This window comes from Daphnia magna, unplaced genomic scaffold (genome assembly GCF_020631705.1).
Source record: "Daphnia magna isolate NIES unplaced genomic scaffold, ASM2063170v1.1 Dm_contigs074, whole genome shotgun sequence".
NCBI classification, from domain to species: domain Eukaryota; kingdom Metazoa; phylum Arthropoda; class Branchiopoda; order Diplostraca; family Daphniidae; genus Daphnia; species Daphnia magna.
The window spans coordinates 93,148-106,323 of NW_025533120.1; the positions used below are offsets into that span (position 1 = coordinate 93,148).

General features: G+C 37.8%; 3 pseudogenes; 2 read left to right on the forward strand and 1 right to left on the reverse strand.

The window, feature by feature from the left end:
* The first annotated feature begins 469 nt into the window (after positions 1 to 469).
* Positions 470 to 1,660, forward strand: LOC123477521 (annotated as a pseudogene).
* Positions 1,661 to 3,641: 1,981 nt separating this feature from the next.
* On the reverse strand, positions 3,642 to 5,440 carry LOC123477522 (annotated as a pseudogene).
* A 1,935-nt stretch (positions 5,441 to 7,375) lies between these two features.
* Positions 7,376 to 10,707, forward strand: LOC116923920 (annotated as a pseudogene).
* The last annotated feature ends 2,469 nt before the right edge of the window (positions 10,708 to 13,176 follow it).

Below are 13,176 nucleotides of genomic sequence, written 5' to 3' on the forward strand. Positions count from 1 at the left end.
ATAGTAGTGTCACAAAGCACATGGGTAGATCCAGTAAGCTTATTATTTAATACTGGTAACCGTTTTTCTTCTTTTAATGTAAAAACATAATGTCATTTTTTCCTTCATTCAGACAATCGCGATCATTTAACGTTGGCAATGATATACGCAAACACAGAGAAAGAAGAGAGAATGCCGAAGCTGTTGAAAAAATTGTTGAAATTAGTAAATATATTTTTCCGTAACCTTTTCTCAATAATTGTATTTTCGAAATTTAGGCGGAAGAAAGTTCTGTTCGTTATGAGTGCGAGTTTCAGAGACTTATAAATAAACGGAAAGATAAACTGTTGCTCTTACAAAATTCGATAGATGACAAACTTAAGGAGGTTAGTTATTACTTTAAGTTGACAGCTCTTGCGCTGGAATTTCCAAATTTCTTTATTCAAAGGTTAAAGGATAAATGCTTCAGTGCTTAAAACAGATCAACGAAATTGTTAAATCTGGATCTCCGACTCAAGAATCATTGGCCCGCAGCCAGAAATTGAAAGAGTCTTATGATATGGCAAATTAAACAAAGTTGAATTACATCTTTTAATCACATTGGTAGTCTAATAGTCATATAATGAACTTTTCAGAGCAAGTTAGTAATAGAAAAATTACAAGAAAACAAGAGAAAAACTATAAGCGACCTTGATGGAGACATTCTGATGAAGTTACCGGAAATACTTCAACAACTGAAAGTCGAAGTACGCAAATGTCTAAGTACATTATTTTATATGTCTTTAAACTAGCATCCTCTTTATAAACAAATCCAATTTTTACTAGACAAAAGAATTTCGGCGAAAACTCCACTATCAGTTTCTCAAAAAATTTGGAAGGCATACATCTTATTATTAAAAATATCTAGAATCGGATTTCAAAGGACACTGGTAATGATATATTCACGTCTGTATGTGGTCAAAATAATTAACTTGTCCACGTTATTCATAGATGATCCAAACAGCGAATACAGCTTAGGAAGCAGATGGGCAAATACGTTGAAAAGGCTACGAAACTTGTTGCCGTTATAAATTCACAGCTAGATGGAGGTGTGGTTTCCATGGACGACTGTTACCGGGGCGTTTTTCCATGGCAGTCTGCATATGATAGTACGGCAACACCACTTATTCCATAATATAAAACCTAACATATAAAACAAATCTTATTATATAGTATCATTCCAAGACAATTTCAACTTGGTTGATGCCTGGATGCTAACTAACAGAAGCAGGGAAGAAATTTTGCAAGTGAAAGAAGAAATGAAGAGTTTTGAAACTGGGTTGGTTGACGCCAAAAAAAACTGGAAAAAGAATTTAATATGCACCTTCATAGTGAATATCTTTTAATGCGGGGAAAAGCATTTCTTATGCAACCAGAAATTCAGAGGCTTAGTCGCTTGTTGGATGATTGCAACCACTGGTTTTTTGAGACCAGCACAGATTCTAACAGTCGCGATATTATACGTAACCTTTGCGAATATTACGGTGAAACTGATAGCGGAAGTACGGATGATGATGATGTCGATCAGGGAACGGAAACTGAAGATGAGTTGGATGAAAGAGAACCTGAAAGTGATAGCGGAATTACGGAAGATGATGATGTCGATCAGGGAACGGAATCTGAAGATGAGTTTGATGGATAAGAATGCGATTGCTATATATTGTGTGATAGAGATCCGTGAAAAATACAGAGTTAAAAAAAAATTATGTTACGTGTTTTTGTTTCATTAATGAGTAGTTTCGGGGAGTGCGACGTGACACCTCCCAACTCTATCCCCCAGCTATTCCCGGATAGTAGCAACCCCGAGATAATGGCGAGAAAAATAACATATTTTTGTCGATTTCTTTGGCATTGCATGTTCCTCTTGAAGGGAGGATGGTTAAAAAATAAACCTTTATAAAGATTGAGATAAATAGGAAAGCAATTAGATGATAAGTTTCCATATGCGAGCTCTTTTCCACTCCTTCCCGTACAGTTAAAAACGGAATCATTTATAACGCCTAAACTGTAGATAAAAACACTTTGGATTTTACGTGAATCAATATCTTTCCTAAAGCTTGTTCCTTTTTCTGAATAATTGAATGTGAAAAAAAACGTAGAAAAGACCAAAAGAACAAAACACTTGTTTTATTCGTTTCATCGATCAAGCGCACAATTGTAATCAACCGACTGAAGCAAAAAAAATATTATGGAATGAAATTGATTTTTGACTTTCTGTTTTATTTCATACGCCCATTCCGAGTAGAAGGAGCGTAACAGAAAATCGAGCATCGACGCCAACAGCACAAAAATCGGGGCTCAAAAGCTCCAGGTGAGCGCCATATGGTCGATATTGCCCCTTATGTTTTTCTTCTTCGTTTATTTGCTGTCCGTGTAGTTGGCACGGGGAATTTTTCAGTTTCTGTCTACATGTGTTACACATTTTCTGCTGTTTTAGAACCCAGCCAACTCTCCCCAACTCATTTATAGTTGGTGTGTGTATGTTCCACTTGATAGAAGCGCCAAGGCCAAAAAGGAGAAATAATCGATTCATCTGCCAGTGGAGGTTTTGATAGGTAGATAGATGTACAGGGGTGAGTTCCTATAGAAAACGCCTGTAGACACAACAACACGGTGTTGTTGTTGTGAATAGAAAAAAAAAATGAAGATAACACGACCGCGGGATTTTATTTCGTACCACTCCATGGCGCGCGCTCGATTGTATATGGAGAGGTCCAATCAGATGGAAATCAAATATGCATACACTTTCAGAAAATATATAGAAAAAAACATTTTTAACGTGCTTATTGTTTAATATTGGATCAAATTCCTTTGAATTAATTGAATGGAAAAAAGGTTCGGAGGACCTTGTGTTCATCAGAGACATTACGTTCTTCCACCGAATTTTTTTATCTCGCGAGTGAACCACCAATTAGATAGATACACAATTTTGACTGTGCGTTAGGCAATCCATCGATACACATGAGAAAAACTATGTGCGCTGGAGGAAGAAATCACCCATTTATCTTGTACACAATCTGATAACGGAATATAAGAAAAGAAGTGGGACAAAATAATTTTTTTCAACGGACAATGGTAAAGAGAGTCTAGCGCTCTCCACATACCCGGCGGCAGCAATCAGCCCGGGCAAACATATAGACTCCCTTATATATTATATAGGACATGTAAACTCCAAAAAATGCGTCTAACCCAGTGTGAATTGAATTAAAAAAACAGAACATCAATGGCCGAATAAAAAAATGTGTAAAAGATTATGGCAACTTTTTTGGGCAATTGAATTTGGCGGAGATTGTATTGGGAAAGAAAAGCCAATATGTTCATCAATAACACAATCGCGCCCGTCGGCGGCGCTTATTAGCGTGTACATAAATGGCTATGTTAACACAGATACATGTAAATCCTTACGAAAAAAGAAAGGAAACTTATACGGTTAGCATTGGGTACGGTGAATAAATCACACGAAGAACTTTTATTCATTCAATCCTTTATGATAAAATCAATGTTAACCCGATAATTAAATGTATTTCTTGGTTAAGAGGGATGTCGACTAATCATCAAACTAAAGAATCTGCTTTTTTCAACTTCTTTTTTGGTAATAGTAATCACCAAAATTGTTATCAAAATTATTTTTGAATATCAGACCGGCAATCAGGGCAAACGAATATTTCGTTTTCGTCAACAGCCGGAAACCCTACACATCTTATCATCCATAGTAAAATAATTAATCCAAACTTTAATAATTGGATTGATTGTATACACTTACTTTTTATGAAACCATTGGTCACAAGCACCTTCACACTTCACCAACATTGGCCTTCTTGTGGCTGTAAAACAAGAACTGAAATAAGAATTTTACGCGTAACAAAAAAATAAATTGCCTTTTTACATGGTTGAGATGCGCACTGCTGTTTTTGTTTAACACTTTTTGCAGGAGTTGCCGCTTGGTTATCTTCATCCACAGCTTTCTTCTTCTCGCATCTTTTTGACTTGCTAATTTCACGTTCATTTGAAACATTTGCCGGAGTTTGGCCAGACTTTCCTAGAGGCTTGTTAAAAGTTTCTGAAAGGTAAGCAGCACTTAAGCGTTGGACCAGGACCACAGGAGATCTCATTAAATGAAGATCCTGGTAAACATTTGGTGGGGTCTGGGCAACACTTTTGGGAATTTGGGTGAGGCTTCCTGGAGGATGTTGGTCAACAGTTTTTGGAACCGGATCCACACACGACGTAACGTGAGCAATACTTGTATGAACGTGTGCATTTGACGTGGTTTGAGAAATATTTGCAATGGTTTTGACAACACTTGCCCTGGTTTGAGCAAAATATGTCGAAGTTTGGGAAACACTTGCCGAAGTTTCGGCAACCTCTATAGGAATTTGGGTGGGGCGTTGTGGAGGCTGATTACTTTTCGGAGCGTGAACAACACAGACAGAAGTTTAAATGGGGCGTCCTACAGTTTGTTCAACAGATGACAGAAAGCTCGTGCTTTTTTTCGATTCAATTGCGCCTCCAGACTTCTTTTTTCTCTTTTCTGGCATAAGAGAAGGGATGGCAATTGGGTCTCCAAGTGCAAAATCTCTATAAATAAAACATTACAATAAGCAATATTTATAAAACAACTTAAAACGCAAGTCGTTACCTGATACACTAACTGGGATAGCATCGATATCTTTACCGTCAACGGTTTGCTGCCAATCATCAAGCATACCTGAATAATTGTAAATATTTTGTTTTACATGTTTTGAAAACATCGATCTATTCAATTTTAGATTACCCAACACAAACTGAGGGTTTAGCTCGCCTTCTTGTAACAAAACTCCTAATGGTTCCTGCATCTGTATTAATTGAGCTACAACAAAGCAAATATGTTAATCTAAATAATATTTTCAACATCACCGAATTATTACCTTGGGCTTCATTTGAAAGAGTTACAACACCATCTGCTCCAACATTGAAAGCAAAATCAAAAATTGTGTTATTCTGGTCACAAACATCTGCTTCAGCGGTAGTAGTCTCCCCATGCTCTGTAGGTAGACTTCTTCCATCAGCATTATCTTCTACGGGATCACAATCATTATCACTATCAGCATGATTATTTTAAGCATTGTCTCCATTGTCAGACTCAGGAACATCATCTTGAAGAGTAGAAAACTTAGTCGCAGTGCTATGACACTGCTCTACTTCCACAGGTTCATTTGCTTTACGCTTTCCTGAAGTTAAATATATTATAAGCAGTTGAAATAGTTAAATGAAAAGTAATCCTATTTACCTTCCATTAATGAAAATATTTTTTCCCAGTACTTTAAGAAGTTTTTTGAGTCTGACTTGTTTATGAGTTGCTTCGTTGTCTCTCCAAAACTACAACATCCAGTGCTCCCAACACTTTCATTTGGGAATTAGGAAAATATCAGAAACTGTGCATTAATATCTCTTGACATCTGATTTGCCTGTATAACAAATAATTAAATTAAGTTTAAAACCCAAACAACTTAACGAAAAACCATACTAGGAAAAGAAGCCTAGACATTCTATGTTTGTTTGTGTTGAAGTTATTTGACTGTTTGTCTTTCCCATATGATCTAAATTTAGGCTTACTGAAGCCTTTCTTTAAGGTTTTTCGATCATCTTTCTTTTTTATTTTTTCCTTCTCAGGTGAATTCATTACATCCTTATTCTCAAGAATAGACGCAATTTTTCAAACAAAAAAATACAAATATGATCTAAACAAGAAAACAAATTGAGAAACATTATTTTTAATCGTTCCAGCCCTAACAGCTAGTGATGTAAATAGACCATATAATACTTACAGTTATGAAAAAATGAAATGAAGCAGTATAAAACATCTTTGACAGATTGTGCATGACATTCTTTGATAGCAATATATGCAATCTTTCATCTGAATAAGAAAAAAAGGGAAAATGTTACGTTATCATTCTGAACATTATACAGTCATGCTATAAAGAATATAACTTTTTAAGAAGCCAGACAAAATGGAGCAAAATGAAAATAAAAATGGTAAAACCTGATCAAAAGCAGGAAAAATAAACAACTGCAGACGAATTCAGATAAAATGCAAAAAATTAATTTGACAGCTCTATGGGATATTTGAATTCTGGATTTAAAGAACTCAGTTAAGCAAAGTTTACTTGAAATCCAAGAATTAACTATGATTTTAAGAGCTTATTTTTGTTAAACTGTTAAGAAATCTTCCAAATACATTAAAAATAAAAGAGGAAAACAAAGTAAAATAAAAAATAACCGTATGAAAATACCCGGCTAAAAACACAAAATGGTTGACCAGGTTTTATTACAGACAGCCGACGTTACGAAATTAACAATTGACTAGTCGATAAGTATTGATCTAGGTAGGGGAAAAAGTGACGGCGCAATTCGTCCATACTTATAGACTAGTCTTCTGCGACCAACCTGAGAAATGACGAGGATAGACTGACAGTAGTCTTTGACTATGACGAATATTCCTTTCGTACCCTCAAAACTGAAATCGGACGCTTCTATAATGATCTTCTACTGGATCCTCTCATCACTGAAAGAACGGAAAAAATTGGCTGCCCTATCCCCCCAACCCCCCTTGGTTAGCGTTCAGAATTAGCCCATCACTCGGTTCCAAAGTTGGACCGACTTACAAGCTCGGCTAGCTCCATCTATTTCTCAACAAAAGAAATAAGCAAAGCATTTTTTTTCTATACCCTAACCTATCCTGACCTAAACTAACCTAACCCATTTTTCCTATTTTTTCCCCTTTTTCCAAATCAGTAAGGGATATAACCGATTTCAAAAGAAAGCAGTTGATAGACAACGGATCATTTTCGTTTTTAAAACCTTACCTAACTGAACCCAACAAAACCATCCAAATTGGGAACTGGGGCATCTAACTCTGGCAACCCTGCATTATTCTATTCTGGGGCTTGGTCTTGAGGACCATGAAACCCGTCAATATCCAATTTGGCCAGGCCAACCCTAGGCTGTTTCATTTTACACTTTTTTTGAATTTAGCGAGGGACGTTTAATATATCTTGCGCCTAGGTAAAAAAAATACATTCCATGAAAAAAAATAAATAAAAAATAGTTTTAGCACCCGCGCCGACAAAAAAAACTGAAAAAACGTAACAAAATTTGCCTTTTTTTTACAAAATCTTGGGTTCAATCAAATATTTTCAACCCGACGCTTTATATGTGATTGATTATCATGTAATGAATAGAAGTATCAAATTTCGCTAAAAAATAATCACATTAAAGACTTGCGCCATGAAAAATATGACATATGGTACCTAAGCGCTATAGAACATATGAAAGTATTGTCAAAGCTGAGATTGTTTTTTTACGTCAGTTGGTTATCATGGCTTCTTCATTAAGAAACGAGGATGGCCTCATTGGTTAAAGTCATCGTAAAAGTTTAGCTAATGCTTCAAAGTTGCCTACAAAAGGCGTTGTTTTGGCTAGCTTCAAGGGTATTCAGGAAGAAAAAAGGTCAGCATATTGATATTTGTCGTGAAATCTTTGCAGAACTTAAAGTTGTTTGGGAAAGAACTGGTATCCCAATTAAGGCGGATAATACCTGTGTGAATGACATTAAAATTTACACCACAGTTGGAAAGCAATTTTAAAGATACCAGTAGAAAACAGAAAAAAAGATTTCGCCCAAGATAAAATTGTTTCCTTTAAAACGAGTCTCCACGAATTATTGGATTTGTCTCCAAAAGAAGTCGAACAAAAGTTAAAAGCTTCTCACAAACCATACGCTGCAGTTGATTTTAAATTTTTACTCGCACAAAGAGAAGTTCCACAACGGGGATTCATTGACAGAGTAGACGAAAAAGATATTGAAAGAGCTTCTAGAAAGCGAAAGAATTCTTCGACTCCAACCAATGTAGAGAGAGCCAATGAATCATCGTCTTTGAGTGAGGAATCTGAAATTGTAGAGTCCTCTTCATCAGGAGAAACATTTAGTTATCTATCTCGTACTCCACGACCTGATTCCGTTACTCTTGAACTTCCCGCAAAGTCACTGTTGAAAGCAACCGGTCAAGCAGCTGATGCTCGAAATCTAAGTGTTAGAGATCACGACGCTATCGTCGCTTCAACTATTACAGCTGGAGGTGGAGATCTTCAACAAGTAACTCTATCTGTTGCATGTGCGTCTCGCCAAAGCAGAGCAAACAGGCGTGAAATTTGTTCTCGGATAACTGAACAATTTGAAAAGCCTAAATTTGTCGTAGCACATTGGGATTCCAAATTAATCAAGTTCGTATAAAATTTTTATGTTTAAAAATTGCGCAGATGTAGACTAACAATGCTCGTATGTTTTACTTTTAATTCAGGTATCTAAGTGGATTACTTGATGACACAATTGCGATTTTGATTAGCGTATTCCCGCAACTTGAAAGTCCTAAACTGCTTGGAGTTCCAAAAATAACCAATTCAACTGGTAGACAGCAGCACGATGCTGTAGTTAGATTGCTGGAGAAATGGGGTGTGTTAAAAGAAGTTGTTGCTCTCGTGTTTGACACTACCAGTAGTAATACTGGGCGCTTCCAAGGAGCTGCAACGTTCATTGAGAAAACTTTAGGTCATGCGGTGTTGTGGTTCGCTTGTCGCCATCATGTATTTGAAATTCATATACAACACGTAGCAGAATCAATATGCGGAAAACGTAACACCCCGTCTGAATCTATCTTCAAGCGGTCTAAAAAGGATTTTCCTGAATTGAACCAAGATATACAGGTGAAGGAATTAAATAACCTCGTCTTCCCTATAACTTTCAATTAACACGCATTGCATTATCATCAGGACTTGATTCTTTTTTATTCGGAAGGCGACAGCGAAATGCAACAACTTGCCGATGAAGTGATTGAATGGGGCAGTGAATTAATAGAAAATGATACATTCTCTCGATCAGATTACCTCGAGTTACTCCAGTTAACAGTTATGTTTCTCGGAGGTTCGGTATTCCCATTTAGCATACGAAAACCAGGTAGTATTAAACGAGAACAACATAATAGGATTTGTAAAAAATTAAATAATCATCATTAGGTTCGCATCATCACGCGTATGCAATTTATTTTTTTAAATCCAGCTGATATCGGAACGTTTTGAAATGACAGTAGAAGAAACCAGCAATGTCCATAAAATGGCGAATTTCATTGAACTTTTCCATACTCGTCCATTTATCCAATCAAGACTTGCATCGTTAGCTCCCGCAGTAGACCTGAGGTATTTTTCAAAGATAAGTTGGTTAAAAAAAAAGATGAAACAGTGGGAAATGTCGCAATCAAATGTATTTGTAACCACTTATGGTACCTTACGGAGGAGTTAATTGTATTTAGTTTTTTTGATGAAAGTCTTCCGAATGCATTGAGGGAAAGTATGGTCAAACAACTGCTAACTTTCAATCGTTCCAAAGATATTCCTCCTGGAAAACCGAAATTCCCATTAATTAACCCTGATGAGATTGATTACCGAAATCAACTAAATTTATTTGTTGGTGCCAAAAGTTGGCTTCTCTTTAATCTTCTCAACATTGACGGTGAGATGCTTGACTGGATGCAAGTACCAGTAGTTTATTGGGAAAAAATGAGCAGATACCGCAAATGAAAGGAAATCGTGAGCGCATTCGAGGTCGTAACTGACTGCGCAGTAAGAGCGATCAAAATGATAACCGATTTCAAGGATGCTACTACTAATACTACACGTTCTAGTTTCCGCCACACCCACAGTGAGCGCTGTGGCGTTCTGTTATATTGTTTACATATATCCAACAGTGGCCATCCAGTGGCGGAAACTAGAACGTGTAGTAAGAAAATTTGGGGAAGATTTGGTTTATATTTCATGAAATAACTTGAAAAGTAAAACTAGCTCCCGAAAATCATTTATTGGGGTGGTAAAGGATAAACCGCCGATTAAAATGAGACCTTAACGGATGAGGAGCGAACTCTAGTTCACTATCGGCAACGATTTTCGTTGTCATGATTTTTACATAAGAGCCGTGTAAAACATGGACGCGTTTTTAAGGGGGAAAAAAAGGAGGTGACCAGCTAAAACTGGCTGTGAATTTCCCACTTTTAAGGTTATTTAAACAAAATTTAGCCTGAATATAAATGTGGGAATAACTAACAAAGTTCCTTTTTTCAAATTTCCATTTTCTTGTATTTTAATAGTTTTAATCGAATCACAAAAACACGCATATTTTAAAAATTAAAATAAGTACACTAAATATTAATATTTTTCGGGAGCTTTTTAACAGGGCATAGATCAAAGGGATATAAACACAGCTTATGTAAAAAACAACTTATTACAATTTGTTTGCGGTTAAAACCTAGCCCGACCGGACTATACGTCGCGGAAGATGACACAAAACCGCTTACGCCCAAGCAATTGGTGACGGGTTACCGGCAGCAGCAACATCACCCGGTAGATGACGAGGGAACGGGTACTCGAGTACTCGGACCGGGTGACGCTGACAAAAAGGAAAAGAATCAGAAGAAACTTGGTGGCTCAGTGGTGGAAGGATTTTTACACGGAATCTGTGATGGATTTGGAGCAGTTTCACTGCCCAACTACGAGGCATGTCAAGGAGATAGAGCTGGGACAAGTCATGTTGATACACGACGAGTCAGCCAAGCAAACGAGGTGGAAGACCGGGAGAGTAGTGAAACTAATCCCCGGGAATAATGGAAAGACGAGATGAGTGAACGTACTCATTGCAGACAAGTTCAGAGTTAAAGGGTCGATCATGATAACGAGAGACCCAAAGAGTTTGTACCCGTTAGAGCTCCACGCGGGCCAAATCGATGACGACCACCGGAACACAGGACCCTACGAGAACAGTGAGCTTTCGCGAACTCAGTTAGAACGTGGTCTAACGGGGGGAGTGTCGGAAATTCTGACGGATGATGTAAATGCCAAATGGCTCAACAAAGTATCAATAGTATTCTTAGTCTTAATAATACTTACAATCCAAGTAGAATAATTGATGTTACACACACAATTGGTAAGTAGGATCTGGACCTATTTATCTTGCATTGGAGCTTGATAAAAACAGAGCACAAGATTACAAGCAGATAAACTTATATCGTCCTAGGTTAGAATCTCAACGAACGTCGCACGTCGGTGACGATCTTCCTTTGTCTTGCTCCATTACACACAGTTGGTTCTGCAACCACCTTGGTTTCCGCAACCAACCAGTTGTGTGCATCTGGTTGGTATTTATAATGAATCACAACACAAATACTACAATACTTAAATCGACAATAGGTTGTGACAACTTCCGGTGAATCTTCTTAACGATGTCTGGTTGCGCAACCTCACCTATCCGGCTAACGTCGAAGAGATGTGCTCGAATTCGATCGGCAAATCATCGGAATGCAGTTACGTTATTTCCTCTTTCCATACGTTCCAAAGCTTGTAAATTTGCGACTCTTAAGACGTCACGTCTGCCAAATGATTGCTTCAATCTCTTCAGGGCCTCTTTGTAGGCTGACTCTCCACTCTCCAACGTCATAACCGTCATTTGGCAGTCTTCCGTCAAATTCCATTTTAGATTCGCCAATTTTTCACCGGGTGACTTTGTTGTATCATGAACTAACACCTTGAATAAGTTGATCCAACATTACCGGTCAATTGGATCTCCTCCATAAAATTAGAAATCTGCCGATCTAAACTTGATCGGCTGTTGTGGAGAGACTTTTCCTCTACCTGCTACATAATCTTCAATCCAGCTATCTGGTGTCTGGTTTTCTTCTGGAGGATTGGGTGGTAATGTGTGCAACCAATGTTCTACCTTTGTTCGCCTTCCAGTCCCGTCTTCAGCTGGGGAAACTGGGTGCTTAAACTTCCATTCGTTGACTTCCAGCTTCTCCAGGTCAATATCCAAACGTTCTGTTTCTTGCTTGGCCAACTTGGTCTTTTCTTTAGCATTTTCAAATTCCACTTTCTTTTTCTTCTTCCCTTCATCCAACTATTTCAGCTTCCTCTGAGTTTCAGTTGGTGGACCCCTGTGTCTGGAGCGAGAGCTTTTTACGCTTGTAATAGAGAAGGCTGTAGAGGAAGAGGCGTCTTTCTGTGACACCCTGAAAGCCTTGATGGCGTCGGCAGTATTTTCTACCTTTCGTATGCTTACGTATGCTTATGATCGAGTTGCTGGGTTGATAATAAGCAATCAATTGTCAGTGCATTGATAATCGATTGAGCTAATCGATTATTAATATGAATCTCAATTGTCAGAAAAACAATCAAAAATCTTGTTAAAGTGGGTTACCTTTCAAGTCGCAATTTTACAAGATTATGCTGGGTAATCCTGAAAAAGTCCCACTCCTCGATCCGGTCTGACTCATTGAAAAAATGTGGATTCGACCCTAGCCGATCCACCGTTTTTCCGGGTGGGTTTACTCGGGTGGCCCGATAATGCCTGAGCATTGCCAAGCCCGACTCGTTCCTATTACAATAATTCGTCAGTCACGTCTGATACAGCTGATTTAATTAACCAATACGAAACATACAAAAGTCCTCAGGTTAATTCATACATTGGAAATGTGCTGGTCAGACTGTAATGGGTGGTACACAAATATTTGTGGTTAGGATCCGTCCGCTAGTTACGTCGGCTGCCCGGATATGAAATGATCACCTACTAGTAAAAGAGAGGAAAGTTGATTCAGAGCTAACTTAAGTTTCAGGTACAGTATCCTGCACAAAAATCCGAACACTGATTTAAATTTTTAAAACAACCTATTGGCACGGTAACCTGTGTTATGTTTGTTTTTCTTTCAGAGGTAGGGTAGGCGGGGTGATAAACATGACAGGGCAAGGTAGGGTAAGTCTAGACCATATTTTTTATATGCCTTAAGGTATTACGTTTCAAGGCAAGTAACAGGTCGAGTCATTTTATAACCCCCCATCGTGGTGTGTATTTTAAAGCGATTATTGGAAACGTGGGGCTTGGGCTATGCAATATGGATTTTAACAATTAAGGTTAATTTCTAGCTGCTTGTGCATAATTTTGTCGTTTCCGATGACGTATGTTACGTTACTTGCCTTGCGTTACTTATCCCACCCTGTCCTGTCGTGTCCATCACCCCGACTACCCTAACCCTTAAAAACAAAAAAACAAAAGACGTGTTACTCCGCTAATAGGTTGCTTAAAAA